Consider the following 14,243-nt stretch of genomic DNA (forward strand, 5'->3'; position numbering starts at 1 on the left):
CCTTAGGCGGCCACCCCATCCCAGAGGCCACACAGAGGCTTTGTTGGGGAAAAAAATGGGAAGAAGGAAAAAAAAAAAAAAAAAAAAAGAACAAGAAATATAATTTGCAGACGTTAAATTAGCCCATAGAGGGAGCTCATATAGCCCCATAATTTCACAGTAATTGGAATCTCCTGTAATTTAAAATGTAGCCCCATCATTTGTTAGAGAGAGCTTCCAGAGGTCAAAGAGAGCATGTCTTACTTCATACCGATCTCTGCATGCCTATAAAATGCAATTCCATTTAGACCCCCTTGACCGTGTGTTTTGTTATCGCAACAAAAAGATGATGATTCTTGGCTACATGTTCTCCAAAACCAGCCCAGAAATTAAAGTGACTCGTCTATGTGTGCTGTTAGGGTGAATCCAACTGAATAAAGACCATAATAAGAATAAAGTTCCAACAATTAGAATTGTCATGGCAATAACCTAAATGTCCCCCATTCACGGCGTTCGTTTTAGAAAGCTATGCGCTCTCTTTCAACCTTGACTAGAGATACTCTCGTGGCTATCCATTTCTCTCGCTGTCTAGAGTCCTTAAACCAGGGATGCTGCATGTGCCTTCAGACAAAAGGATAAAACCGGAAAACGAAATGATATAATGGCAGCGAGCCTTTTCAATAAAACATGAGAGGAACAAAATTTTAAATTCTGTGGAAAGATTGAGGAGAAAGTACACTCAAAAATAAAAGAAACATCTAAATGTGCAGCTGAAAGTGGAGCTCTATTGTCTGCTCTTGTGAAACAAATTTTGAAAGGAAACAATAGTTTATATTTATATAATTCTTAAATATTCAGAAAGTTTAAATTTATGTAAAAGTGAAATGGTTTTCTAAAAAACATTTAACCTTTAAAATAACATTATTTCTATCTTAAACACAAAGAATGAGAAGAAAGCTCAATATGTAGGGCTTAATCAAAATTTAATATATGTGAATTTTATTCTTTTGAGATAATCTATTAGGTGCTAGGAAAACATCCATTTCAATTAAATGATTAAATGGTATGTTCATATCTTATCGTTTCTTTGTAATACACCTACTTGTTTTGGGAGTTATGATTACCTTCCTTTGTGGGGACTTACTTGCCTGAAGGTATGGGGCAGAGCTCAATTTAAAACCCATATTCATCACATCTGGGCAAGGTTCTATGTCAGGAATAAAAAGCATCTGAAAATTTTCAGAATTTGCCTCCCTACTCAATAGGGAGTATTTCCTGCCTTCTCTATTTCCTATCTTAAAAGTGCCTTTATTTTCAATGTGTTGATAGTTTCCTGATTGCTATCTCTCATTTCCAAATCAACCAGAAAAAAGTCAAAAACATTGTAGATATGATTAATCAATAACAATGCCATACAAGCTCAGATTCTCCTGGGCATTTAAAGCAAATAATCTTGGGGAGGCTATTCCTGGTTTGGCAAGTATCGGGGCCACCAGGAAGGTCGTGTTGAACATGGTGGGTGACAGAGGATGCAAAGAAGACCCTTAAGGTTTAAGGTCTCAGAAACATGTGAGTTGTTACAAATTGTGAGATCATTCACCAGTGATGGCTTATACTTGCCATGGATCTATGAAGGCTTGTCAATTGTGCATGTTCATGTTCATAAATGATGCCAGATAACTCTATCAAATACAAGCATCTATGTTCAAGTGTTTAATGCTATGTATTATAGAAGATAATAATTGATCAATTATCTGGAAGTCACTAATGATCATGAGCAGGAACAAAGAAAGTAATATTTGTTTATTGTTACCCAGGATATGTCAATAGTTTGTTACTTGGCATTGAGAAAGTTAGCAATCAAGAGTCTTCCACTGAGAAGAAAACAAATGATGAAAAGTGAGTGTAGTCTCTGTTTCTCACTTCTTATATTAGAAGAAATTTCAAGTTACAATGTCTTACTCTATTATAAGCCTGAATATCACCTGACACACATTCCAAAACTGAATAATGTTGTATGACAAATAGGAAAAATGAAGCCTGTTAAAATACAATAATCTTCCTCCTTCTCCACCCTTAACATTGTTAAGAGATACAGTAAAATTGTAAAACTGAAAAAAGGTAGCACCTCTTTCACTGTGAGCTCTGACCAAGCTTGTTATCATGATGGTAGAAGATACACATCCTACAGGTGGCTACTGACCTTTCACATTAATAGAATAAAAAAGATGTTATTTCTCCCACTTTTTAATAACAACAATACAAAATAAAGGTAAAACTATAATTATCTGGAGTGGCTTCACACAGAGATGATTAGCTCGCTTTAAAGTTTAAACAAGAACTATTTTTGATAGCTTAGTTTCCTCATTTAAAATATTTTAAGAATACAGCTGTTCCCATTACCTATAGCATTTCTGAACATGTTGAGATCCTGAGCCCACCAGATCATCAATATGATTATGATTATAGAAAATTACTCCACATGTAGATGAATAGAAGACTACATTGAATATATCTCATTTCATAAAACTTGTTTTTTTCATGAATCTTTGTGGTTCTTGCCATTTGTTTAGCCTTAAGTTTAAAATCTGATGTGAGTTTTGGTTTGTTCAAATATATACAAAAGCAAGCTCTGAGAAAGATTAAGAAAAATTACCACACAGTATTCCTGTAAGAATTAGGTTCCTACATGCCATCTGGTCAGAAGCCTAATTAGTTTCCTGATCACCCAATTTCTGGAATTGAGAAAGTAGGGGTCAAAATTTTTAAAATGAAACAGGAAATCAATGCAAAAATAGCCTTAGTTATCTGTAACTCTGACCAAAGAAAAGCATACCTTTCTCTAAAGCAAGAATCCAATGTGACAGAAGACATATGGAAATTAACATAAATCCATTGGTTAGTTTCTGGGAAACTTTCGACAGTTAACGTTCCACAGGAATAACTTACCCTTACTTAAATATATTTAGTAGGCACATCAAAAATATTATTTTCTATAAGTTGCTTATATTTGAGGACCTGTTAATGTCCTCATTTACAATGATAATGGTGGAAGAATAAACCACTAAAATACATTAATATAGAGAACTTTTCTTACTCTACTGCAGGAGAAACCTGACAAAAGTCTGTACTGAATTTATTAAATTATAGATAATGGTAATATTTTCCACAATCACCAAGCTAAAAAACCTTGAGTATACCTTTAACTAAAATATAAAGAAATTATATACTTAAGCCAAAGAGTGGGAGTCAGGGGATGCTTGAAGTAAATGGCATACTTTAATGGGAGGAGGTATAGGATGACTCTAATATTAGGCCATTATTCCTCCTTCAGAATGTTACTGAATCTTAGCCTCCTAAATCTGTTGTGGCTGCATAATCATTTAAAAGTGTACTTTTTGAGAGCATAAGTAATAGTAATAGTTACTCCCAGACAAAAGGTCTAAGGTATAGTGGCCTGTGCAAACCAGGCTCTCTAGTTGCCCTATTTATACCAGGATGATTTGAAACAGCTGCTTTCCACAAGAAGCTGTTGCTAGCACTGGACATATTTTGAAAAATTAGTTACCTGTGGGATACTCTAAAAATTAGATCTGGTCCAATTTAATAGGCATATGTTTTAACAAATTCTGAAGCTAATAGGTTGAGGACTTGCACTTGTTCAGATCTATAGGAGCTGCTATGCTGCATGAGTATCTAAACATTTTTCACATCTTCCAGCTCCACTGCATTAAATTGCAAAATATTCAAACATTCAGGCATAGTACATAACTGAAGTCAAACATTCAGGCATAGTACATAACTGTGTAACTTCTTACCCATAAAGTAAGAAAGGATTATACTGGCCCTATAAAATGCTTCTTTTGTGAGTTATCAATGAGACTATATATATATATACACACACACATATACTATATATATATATATGGTATATATATATATATAGTATATGTGTATATATATACACACACATATGTACATACACACACAAATACACACACACACACACACACACATATATATTATATAAACAAACTTACAGGAGTGTATTTTGTTCTAAGTTACTTGTGACTTAAAGCATGCTTTTTTGGCTTAACCATTTTAGAACATCTGTGAGATGCAACCACAAAATGGAAATTGCTTAACAAACTATGCATTAAGAGAGCTACAATTTTGTTTCCCTTTGTCAAGGGAAAATAAAATAAATTTTCCATCAGTCACAATGAGAGCTAGAGGGACTGATTATTCAAAATACAGTAGCACCTACATTTCTCCAAATATTCCCCAAGACATGGCATTTGTGCTGAGTGTTCAATAATTTCCTCAAGCTGTACACCTGAAAAATATATGTCTCAAGCCTGGTGTTCATAATCTGGTAGACAACCACATGTGTTCACAGCCCATATCTTTGAGACAATTATTCTCTTGGGTATGCAAATATACTGGGCTTGCAACATGTTTATTCAAAAGAGTGGGCAAGAATGTTTCTTATGTGAGCATCTGCAGGTTTCCATTGGAAATCTGCATACAACAATACATTTTCCCATGAAGTCATTTTTTTAAAATGACAGTTACACATATTTTAAAGCTTTTCCAAGAGTTAAAGAAACTCAACTCAGTAATCATTTTTCGTCAAGAAAACCAGATGAAAGAAACAAAATTAAAGATGTATGTTAGGACCTATTATCCGGTTTATTGTTTAAATCTTTGCATGACATAAGACACAGAATCCTAATATGTATGTGTTTCTAACCCTCCAGCCTGTTCATCATACCCTAGCTACCAGCTATCCCAATGCTGATTCTACGTTTAGCCTCACAACTATTCAGATATTTTCTCTTTTCATTATCAACCTTTTCACTTCCTCGTGAGCATAAATTTTAAACTGTGTGAAATTTTTTAAAAAACTAAAATATTATCATAGCAAACATATTAATGTACATGTATTGGAAATTGATACTAAAAATACACAAATAAGTGAATATATATTTGAAAGAATAGTAAATGTTATGTACACATATGTACAAACACTAAAGCTTACTGATTTGCCATAATACATATAACTAAAATTATATATATAAACAACATTGAGCCCAATAAAGAATAAAAGAACAATTTGTCTTAAACACCCAGGAGATATTTTTGACCATGTTTTATTACCGCATCAAAAATAAATTCAATAACTTCTCAACAACACACTTCATAAGGCCATATTTTCTTTTCCTAATATATTTTTTAAAAAGAGAAAATTCTATTTAAAATTACAATGAATTATTTTATTTAAACTAAATCTACCAGTTATATGAATTAAAATACTGGATAAAATATTTGAAAATTCCTTTAAAATACTTAAAGAGATTTAAATATTTAAATTTAATGCGATTTCAGAGCTAACAACTGGTGAGAAATACAGGCACAAACTTGCGGGTAGGAAGAAGAAAACATGAATATATAAATTGTATACATGAATACTGCTATAATTTGAATATGTCTCCTCCAAAATTCATACTGAGATTGAATCCCCATTCTGATTGTATTAAGAGAAGGAGCCTTTTGTAAAGTAAGAAAGGTATGAAGGATCTGTCCTCATTAATGGATTAGTGCCTTATAAAAGGGCTAGAGGGAACTAACTCTGGCCCTTTTTGTTCTTCTGTCTCTTGCACCACGTGAGGAGACAGTGTTCATCCCCACCAGAGGACGCAGCAGCAAGATGCCATCTTGAAAACAGAGAACAGCCCTCACTAGACACCGAATATGTCAGCACCTTAATCTTGAGCTTCTCAGTCTTTAGCACTGTGAGATTATAAATTTCTGTTCTTTATAAATTACCCAGTCCATTGTATTTCGTTATTGCAGCACAGAAAGACCAAGCCAAGCACCAAACCGCTTTTCCCCAGAAGGCATGTGCTAAGTTTAGCAAAATGTGCTACAGGCAGAGGATAAAGGAAGTCAAATCATAGGGCCTTCCTGTAGCAGAGAGTCTGAGAGGAGACTTTCCCTCACATTATTTTGGAACACAGAGTTGTGTACCTAATATGAAAGTTATCCATAAGCAATGCCTTGTAAGTACTACAAGAACAATTGAGAGAAAAGAAAGAAAAGAAAAAAAAAATGTTATTTGAATAAATGTTGTCTCTGGCAAAACTTCCAGTAGATTTGCTTTCTAGAGGTTCCCAAGAATGTCAAGTTTATGTTGGGTTAAGAGTACTTTCTATTCATCACAAATGCATGCACTAGTTAGAAGCAAATATAAGTCTGGCAGAATGTGCCTTCATTTGGGGCCTCAAAAAATATACTTTTTCAAGGGCAACTGCAGTACACAGGCAAAAGTAACAAAGTTCAAAAAAGAAATAGGGTATTCATGTAAGCCAGAACCAACAGAAACAGCAGACAGTAGACAGAGATGTGCATCAGATATTGAAATTACCAGATACAGTTCACAAAGCAATGACACTATGTTTAAAGAAATGAAAGATACACTTGAAAATATCAGTAAGAAATAGAAAACTATACAAATGTAAAATACAATGAGTGGGAGCTCTCCTGCCATCAATGGCAGATGACATTATTTCAGAACAACCCTCTCAGTGAAAACAATTGCAAAATTTGGACAATATATTTTATAAACATATTTATATGTATTTTTCCTATCTCCTAAATATTATATTGTCCAAATTGTATATATAAAATTTGAACAAAAATTATATATACATATGTCCAAATTATATATATATATATTATTTAGGAAGAAGAAATATATATTTCTCTATTCCATACTGATATTTTCAAGTGTATATATACATATAATATAAAAATTATATATAAATGTATATATGAAGTCCTTTTGAAGAAATTGGAGAGATACCAAGGTTCTAAGAAGAAAAGCAAAGCCTAGCAAGGTGAGCCCTGTAACTGAGACTGCAGGGTGATGGCAAATTTCATGCAGGGATTTTGCAGGGATTGAGAAACTGAGCAGATATTTTAACAGATGTGCTAAGTTGAAAAAACAAAAATTAAAGTTCAAGAAGAGATGGCCTCATATATACTTCAGGTTTTCAGTTTGGATTTCAAAAGGTTACATTCTAAGAGTAAGTGAAAACTGAAAATAAACTAGTTCTCACAAGTACCAAAGCTCAGTTTCAAATCACTTCAATTTCTTATAGGGTTGAGGTGACTGTATATTATTAAATGTCTCTACTCTAAATGCCTGGCCTGTCAGAAGCAAAGGTAAATGCATTCTGGAGAATGAGAAGGTCATCCAGAGACTTTAGATCAGAGACTTTAGATATGTTTACAGTCATGTACAATGTTTGGCAACAATTAAAATAACCAGGCATGGAAAAAAACAAACAATAAAAAACTTGGAGAATAAGCTGAGTATAGTGGCTCATGCCCATAATCCCAGCACTCTGAGAGTCCAGTGTGGGTGATCACTTAAGGTCAGGAGTTCAAGACCAGCCTGGGCAACATGGTACATCCCTGTCTCCACTAAAAATACAAAAAATTAGTCAGGCATGGTGGTGCATGCCTGTGGTCCCAGCTACTCGGGAGGCTGAGGCAGGAGAATAGCTTGAACTCAGGAGGCAGAGGATGCAGTGAACCAAGATCACCAGCGTGGGTGACAGGGTGAGACTCTGTCTGAAAACAAACAAAAAAAAACCTTACAGAATAGACAAACCATGCAAGAGTCCTAAAGAAGATCTATGTAGTGGACCTAAGAGATGTTGAATTAAAAAAAAAAAACTGTAATTAATACATCCTAAGAAGTAAAAAACAGTATTGATAATGTTAGCAGAAAATTGGTCACCTATAAGTATAAAAAAGAACCAACTGAAAATTCGAGAAAAAGCACAACTTGAAAATAAGAACTCAAACAGACTTAACAATTTAGATAAAGCTGAAAGGACTGTAAACTGAAAGATAAATTAGAAGATAATATTAAAACTAAATTGTAAAGACATAGAAGGATAGAAAATACAAAAAAAGAACATGAGATAATTAGACATGATGAAAGTGTCTGAGTTCCAGAAAAAGAGAGTGTCAGAATAAGTATTTCATGAGAAAATGACTGAAATTCTTCAAAAATTGATACAATATTACAAGAAACAGATATGGGTGAAACAATACATTCCAATAAGAATAAATATAGGTAAAACACCTTTGTACATTTATTTTAGAACTTATGAAAACCAAAACAAGAAATATATTTAAAAGTAGCTAGAGAAAAGAGGCTAATTACATGCAAGGAAGCAACAATAAGACTGACAGCTATTAAATAAAAAGTATGTAAGCAAGAAAAATCAAATAATATGGCACCTTGAGAATACTGACCGAAAACAACTACCAACCTAGGATTCTATATCCATTTAAAATATAAGCTAACTATAGGGTTTTAGTTTTTAAAAAACTCAAAGAATTTAATAGTGAATTCATACTTAAGAAAATTTTAAAGGATTTCTACAGTCAAGGAAAAAAAGATAACAAGTGAGATCCAGAGAATCAATAATGTGTTCAGAGTAATTGATAGGGCAAATATAATTCTAACTGAATATTGTCTGAATGGAATAATAATATATAGTTAAGTTAAAACTATATGTACAATTAAATACAATTGTGAATTCAGAAGAGAAATCATATGTTGTTCTATAGTGCAGTTAGTAAAAGATGATGCTAACAAGCTAATAGAGGGGAATTTTAAAAAAATAACAAACTGAAAAGAAGGGAAGAAGATAGGGAAAGAAACATAGGAAACATAACACAGAAAAAATAAAAACAGTTAATTTAAACTCAAGAAATCCCATATTACATGTACTATAAACATATATTGTCACATTAAATACAAAAAGTAAAATTCAATATATTTGCTTTCTATTAAGAGTAATACTACAAATATAGGATATATATTTTGAAGTAAAAGAATAGGAAACATGTCTCATGTAAACAATAAAGAAACCTAGTGTAGGTATATTAACACCAATTAAAATACATTTTAAGACCAGAGGCAGTAATAGAGATTAAGAAAGTCCTTTCATAATAATGAAAGGTTTGATTTAAAATGTATTTATTTATCTATCTAAAATATAGACTTACGATACATAAAGGAAAAACTGACATTTCCAAAAAGGAAACAAAGAAGCTCACAACTAAAATGGAGAGAATCCAAGAAATACAACTTAATCAATGATTAATGAAGTTGAAATGAACATCCTTAAAAAAAAGATCTGAATAACAAAATTAATAAATTTGAGCAAATCAACATATTGTAGAAGACTGCATAAGATGATTGTTAAAACTGGAAATATTCCCAACTGTAAATAAAAATGCAACCAAATTCAAAGGATTTAATCATATAGAATGTGTGATCTAACTAAAACGGAATTAATCTATTAATACTAAAAAGATAAAAAGAAAATCTATCTGTATAGGTACACAAGTGAATATAAATTAATAAATACAGTGCTAAATAATTCGTGTGTTGAATTTGAAATCAAATGAAAATTAGAAAATATTTTTAACTAACAATAATGAAAATAATACTAAAGNTTCCTTCCTTCCTTCCTTCCTTCCTTCCTTCCTTCCTTCCTTCCTTCCTTCTTTCTCTCTCTCTCTCTTTCTCCCTTTCTCCCATTCTCCCTTTCTACTTTTTCTCCCTTTTTCTCCCTTTCTCTCTTTCTCTCTTTCTTTCTTTCTTGGACAGAGTCTTGTTCTGTCACCCAGGCTGGAGTGAAGTACCGCCATCTTGGCTCACTGCAACCTCCACCTCCCAGGTTAAAGCCATTCTCATACCTCAGCCTACTGAGTAGCTGGGATTACAGGTGCCTACTACCATGCTAGGCTAATTTCTTTGCATTTTTAGTAGAGCTGGAGTTTCACTATGTTGGCCAGGCTGGTCTCAATTTCCTGGCCTCAAGTGATCTGCCCTCCTTGGCCTCCCAAAGTGCTGGGATTATAGGTGTGAGCCACCATGCCCGGCCATTATTTAAAAACATTATTGAAATATTAGAACTCCTGAGATCGGTGGTAGGTGCATAATATGTAAGTAGACTAATACAATATTTCATGCTGAAAAATAAATAGATCAGTTTGCATCGTATAAAGCCCCAGCGTCTTTACTAGCAGTCCTTTCACTTTTTCTTTTTATATTAAATTTTGAGTATTGAGGCTCACTTAATTCTGAGATTTTTTAAATGTGTTACTAATATATTTAATTTTCTTATATCATTTTATCTTCTTCAGAATGAAGTTTGAGAAATAAAATCTAATTTCTTATTTTGTATATAGTCTTTAAAATGGATAAAATTAAGAACTATTTATAATATGAAGTATTAAATAAATCTATAAATATAAATAATCATTATAAAAACTCTAGATTTTTTAAACCACTATGCTTCTATATAGTAATTATTTATTTTTTGTAGCTCTGCACAGCCATAATGTGGTCAATGCTCACATTGTTAATATTTTGATTGTGCTATTTATTGTGGCTAATAACATTATGTCATGCCTAGCTATTCCTCTTTATTTTCTCTATTTCTATTTCTCTGTTTCTCTTGATCTATTTAAGTTCACCTAGGAAAGCTTGACAAATACAACCTTTAGGGCATCATTCCCAAAACCTTTTAACCAAACATATATTTAGGATCTATGAACAACTCATAAATGATCCTAAAAATCAGAAAGCCTCATAGTCTTTAAGATGTGTTTATGAACAGTTAATAATGTAAGCCATACTTCCTCATTATGGTAATGCAAAACTTAATAATGTGTAAAAAAAGAGAATCTACTTTTTTTATATTTTCAGTTTTGCAAATCTTTACTATAAATCATTTTGAAACTCAATGAAAATGGCAAAAGATCTTTAAAACTTTATGAACATTACTAGCATATAAAATGTACTAGTCCATATTCTCCATTTCACATCAGCACCGTTCGTATTAGCTAAACCTACTGGACATAAGAAAAAAATATATATGAATCATCTTTTAGCTCAGTAATTCCCCCCTACACACTATTCTGGGTTCATCCATCTGCAAAATAATATATTTATACTATTAATTCATCAGACATATTTTTCCATTAACATAATTTTGTACATTAGAAAACATGCTCTTCAAAAATGTACTCAACTGGTAATCCAGCCCCACAAGGCTATTAGAACTACTCTCTTTATCACTGAAGAAATCTAAATAACATTGCCAACATGTACACAGTCAGCACTGACATGCGAGAGTTGGCTTCATTTCATTATGACTGTTGACTCAGTCTATCTATTTATTTGCTGTATAACCTGTAACAAGTCACCTAATATTTCCTCTCCCATGTTTTGAAGTTTGAAAAGACAGGCTGCCAGTATATAATGCTTGTATATTCAGTAAATATTGACTGATTCATATGGTAGTTAATGTAGTAAGACTATAAAGAAGACAGTTTTTGGAGGTCATTGTCACAAGATAAGTTTTTGCAAATATTGAAAGCATATTTGAGCTTTTCTCTAGATCTTGGCAAGTTGCAAGTGGAGAGGAAGGAAAGAGTAAAATAAAAGAGTAAAATATAAAAGAGTAAAATATGTATAAGAATACTGAATTCATAATGCTTTCTTAGTGAAACCTGTATTGTACTGAAAATGACCATAATTACTTGTGTTTAAATCAAGAAGGACAACTGTGCCCTATTAAAGTTATTTGAGGCACCTCTGGAGCGCATGGGTGTTGTATGTGTCTGTCTATTTAAGCAAAAACTCTCTCCCATCAGAAAATGTTCTCCATGAGGGCAGATACCCTGTCTGTTTTTCCCCCTTGTAGCCATTTATCATTGTATTTCCAAGGCTTAGTACAGTGGCTGGCATTTATTATTAATAGCAGCTCAGTATATATTTAAATGAATGAATACAATAAATCTTAGATGTCACCAAACATTTTAATACCCAGATAGCATATTTTCTGTTATATTCCAAAATATTCTTTTGGAATCAAAATTGGTTGAATATCAGAAGAAGTTTGAAAAAAAAGTCTGTGGAAAATTTACTTATTTCTTTTATTTTTAAATATTCTATTTCACTGGACATCCATCCACAGGGAAATATTTTCCTAGGCTCTGGCTACACGACCACAGGTGAATTGGATCAGTGTTGAAAAATTAATTGAACAATTCAGGCAATCTGTTTTGCTAAGGGCTGTTTAGTACACCACAAGTGTCAGGACTGGTACTTCTAGTTCCTCACAGCTGAATTCAGGCATACAGATGAGTCATGATTAACTTTGGTAAGGCAGTTTTCAGATTTTTCTGATTTCTAGTTTTAGTATTCACACCATGATGTTTGATACTTATGAATTTTACATGATTTGTCAAAAATCTGAGAGCAACAGAAGTTATACTGGTAATTAGAAATAGATCCAAGACCTTTCAACTAGAGGTTAAAAGAAAGCCCAGTGGCTTCAGAAGTAGATGAAATTGGTTGTCCTGGCATATTTTCTGACTTCAGATTGTTTATATTCAATCATTTTAGATGATCATCCTAACACCTCGAAACAAATTTATTTTCTTTTAGGAAAAATAAATATAACACCTGACAATCAAACATGAGAATCACAAAGAGGATTCAATCATCATATCCTAGTGTAATCTACATAAAACCAGACTAATTGGTTCATGCCGGGAAGATAGCCTCAGGAAAGTGTTTTATTGAAAGAACTAAGTTCAGCAATAGCAAAAGGTTAATTTAAAACAAATTGTCTAGTAGTCCTAGATAAAATCTTAGAGTAGAAAAAAGACATTAGGAAGAAACTAATAAAATCTGAATAAAGTTTGGAGTTTAGTTAATAATAATGTATCAATATTGATGAATTAGGTATGACAAACGTATAGCAAACGTACCACAGCAATGTTAAGATGTAAACTGGATGTGGGATATCTGGGTACTCTTTGTACTATCTTTATAACTAATTTGTAAACCTAAAAATATCTAAAATAAAATTTTATTTTTGAAAGCAAATTGTTTGCATTAGAATTACTCTCAAATACACCAGAGATTCTATTTATGTGCCATGCCAAAACGATTTAAATTCAGCATTTTTCATTTCTCTTTTCCTTAGTTTCTCACACCATAACTGCCTCGAGGACTCTCTATTATGCAACATGAAGATTCCTAAATTTTCATCCCATAACATAGACTGCTGAAAATTTTTATTTTACTCTCCCGTTGGTCCTTTCCTCATTTGTTAGCCATATGCTCTTACAATATCATCCTGCAGTCATTGAGCAATACAGGATTCTTGGTTTTATGTGAGACAATGGCTATACATGTTTCAATATTTTAGAAAGTAGTATTTTATAGCACAACAAACTTTCAGGAAACCAACTAATTCTAAAATAATTCAAAAGAGGTTTATAAGTGGTAGAGAAACAATACTCCTTTTAAATAAACCAGCTCTGTGTCTTGATGTGAAAACAAAGACTGATATCATAAAGTTGTTAATTCTTTAAAAATTAATGTACATAGTCAAAGAAACTCTGAAGAAATACCTTCAAAATAAAATAAATATTAATCTAGAATCAGCTTAAAACGGATTCTAAAATGTATGTAGAGTAGGATGGGTTCAGAAGTAACCTAGATATTTCAAAAAAGAGATTAAGAATAAATAGCTGTCATTTCAAGATAGGCTTACCGTCATCTGCTATATCTACCTCTATTTTATGAGTTTCCTTGTTTCTCTTCTACAAATAAAGTATATGCTTCCTGATAGATTGTAGTCATTTTTTTTTCTATCATTGCATTCCTAATTCTTAGAATGGTGCCTGGTGCATAACGGTATGTCATTAATATTTGTGTACTCAACCAATTATAAATCTATAATCTTTATGTCAGTGTAATACTTGTCAAGGGACAGTCAAATTAAAAAAAAAAGAAAACAAAAAAACAAAACAAAAAACAAGAAACAAACTCAAGCATACCTGGGAACTTAGGGTATGTCAAAGGGGATATTAAGAATCAGTCAAACTAAAAGGAATCAAGGTTTCTAACAGTTTTACAGAGCTCTGTCCAATTACACAGCTGGGACATAAAAAGAAAGAAATAAAAAACATAAACCTGAAACATTTTGACATTTTTTAGTGCCAAAATACGAGAAAGTACCCTAAGAATGATGAAGATACGTATAAAGGTCACATGATCATGTTGAAGGAGCTATCACTGGCCAAATCTGGGACACTCTGTACATCATTATCTTTTTATTTATTTTTTTTTTTGAGATGGAGTCTCGCTCTGT

The sequence above is a fragment of the Rhinopithecus bieti genome, unplaced genomic scaffold (assembly GCF_001698545.2).
Source record: "Rhinopithecus bieti isolate Rb0 unplaced genomic scaffold, ASM169854v2 scaffold_44510, whole genome shotgun sequence".
NCBI classification, from domain to species: Eukaryota; Metazoa; Chordata; class Mammalia; order Primates; family Cercopithecidae; genus Rhinopithecus; species Rhinopithecus bieti.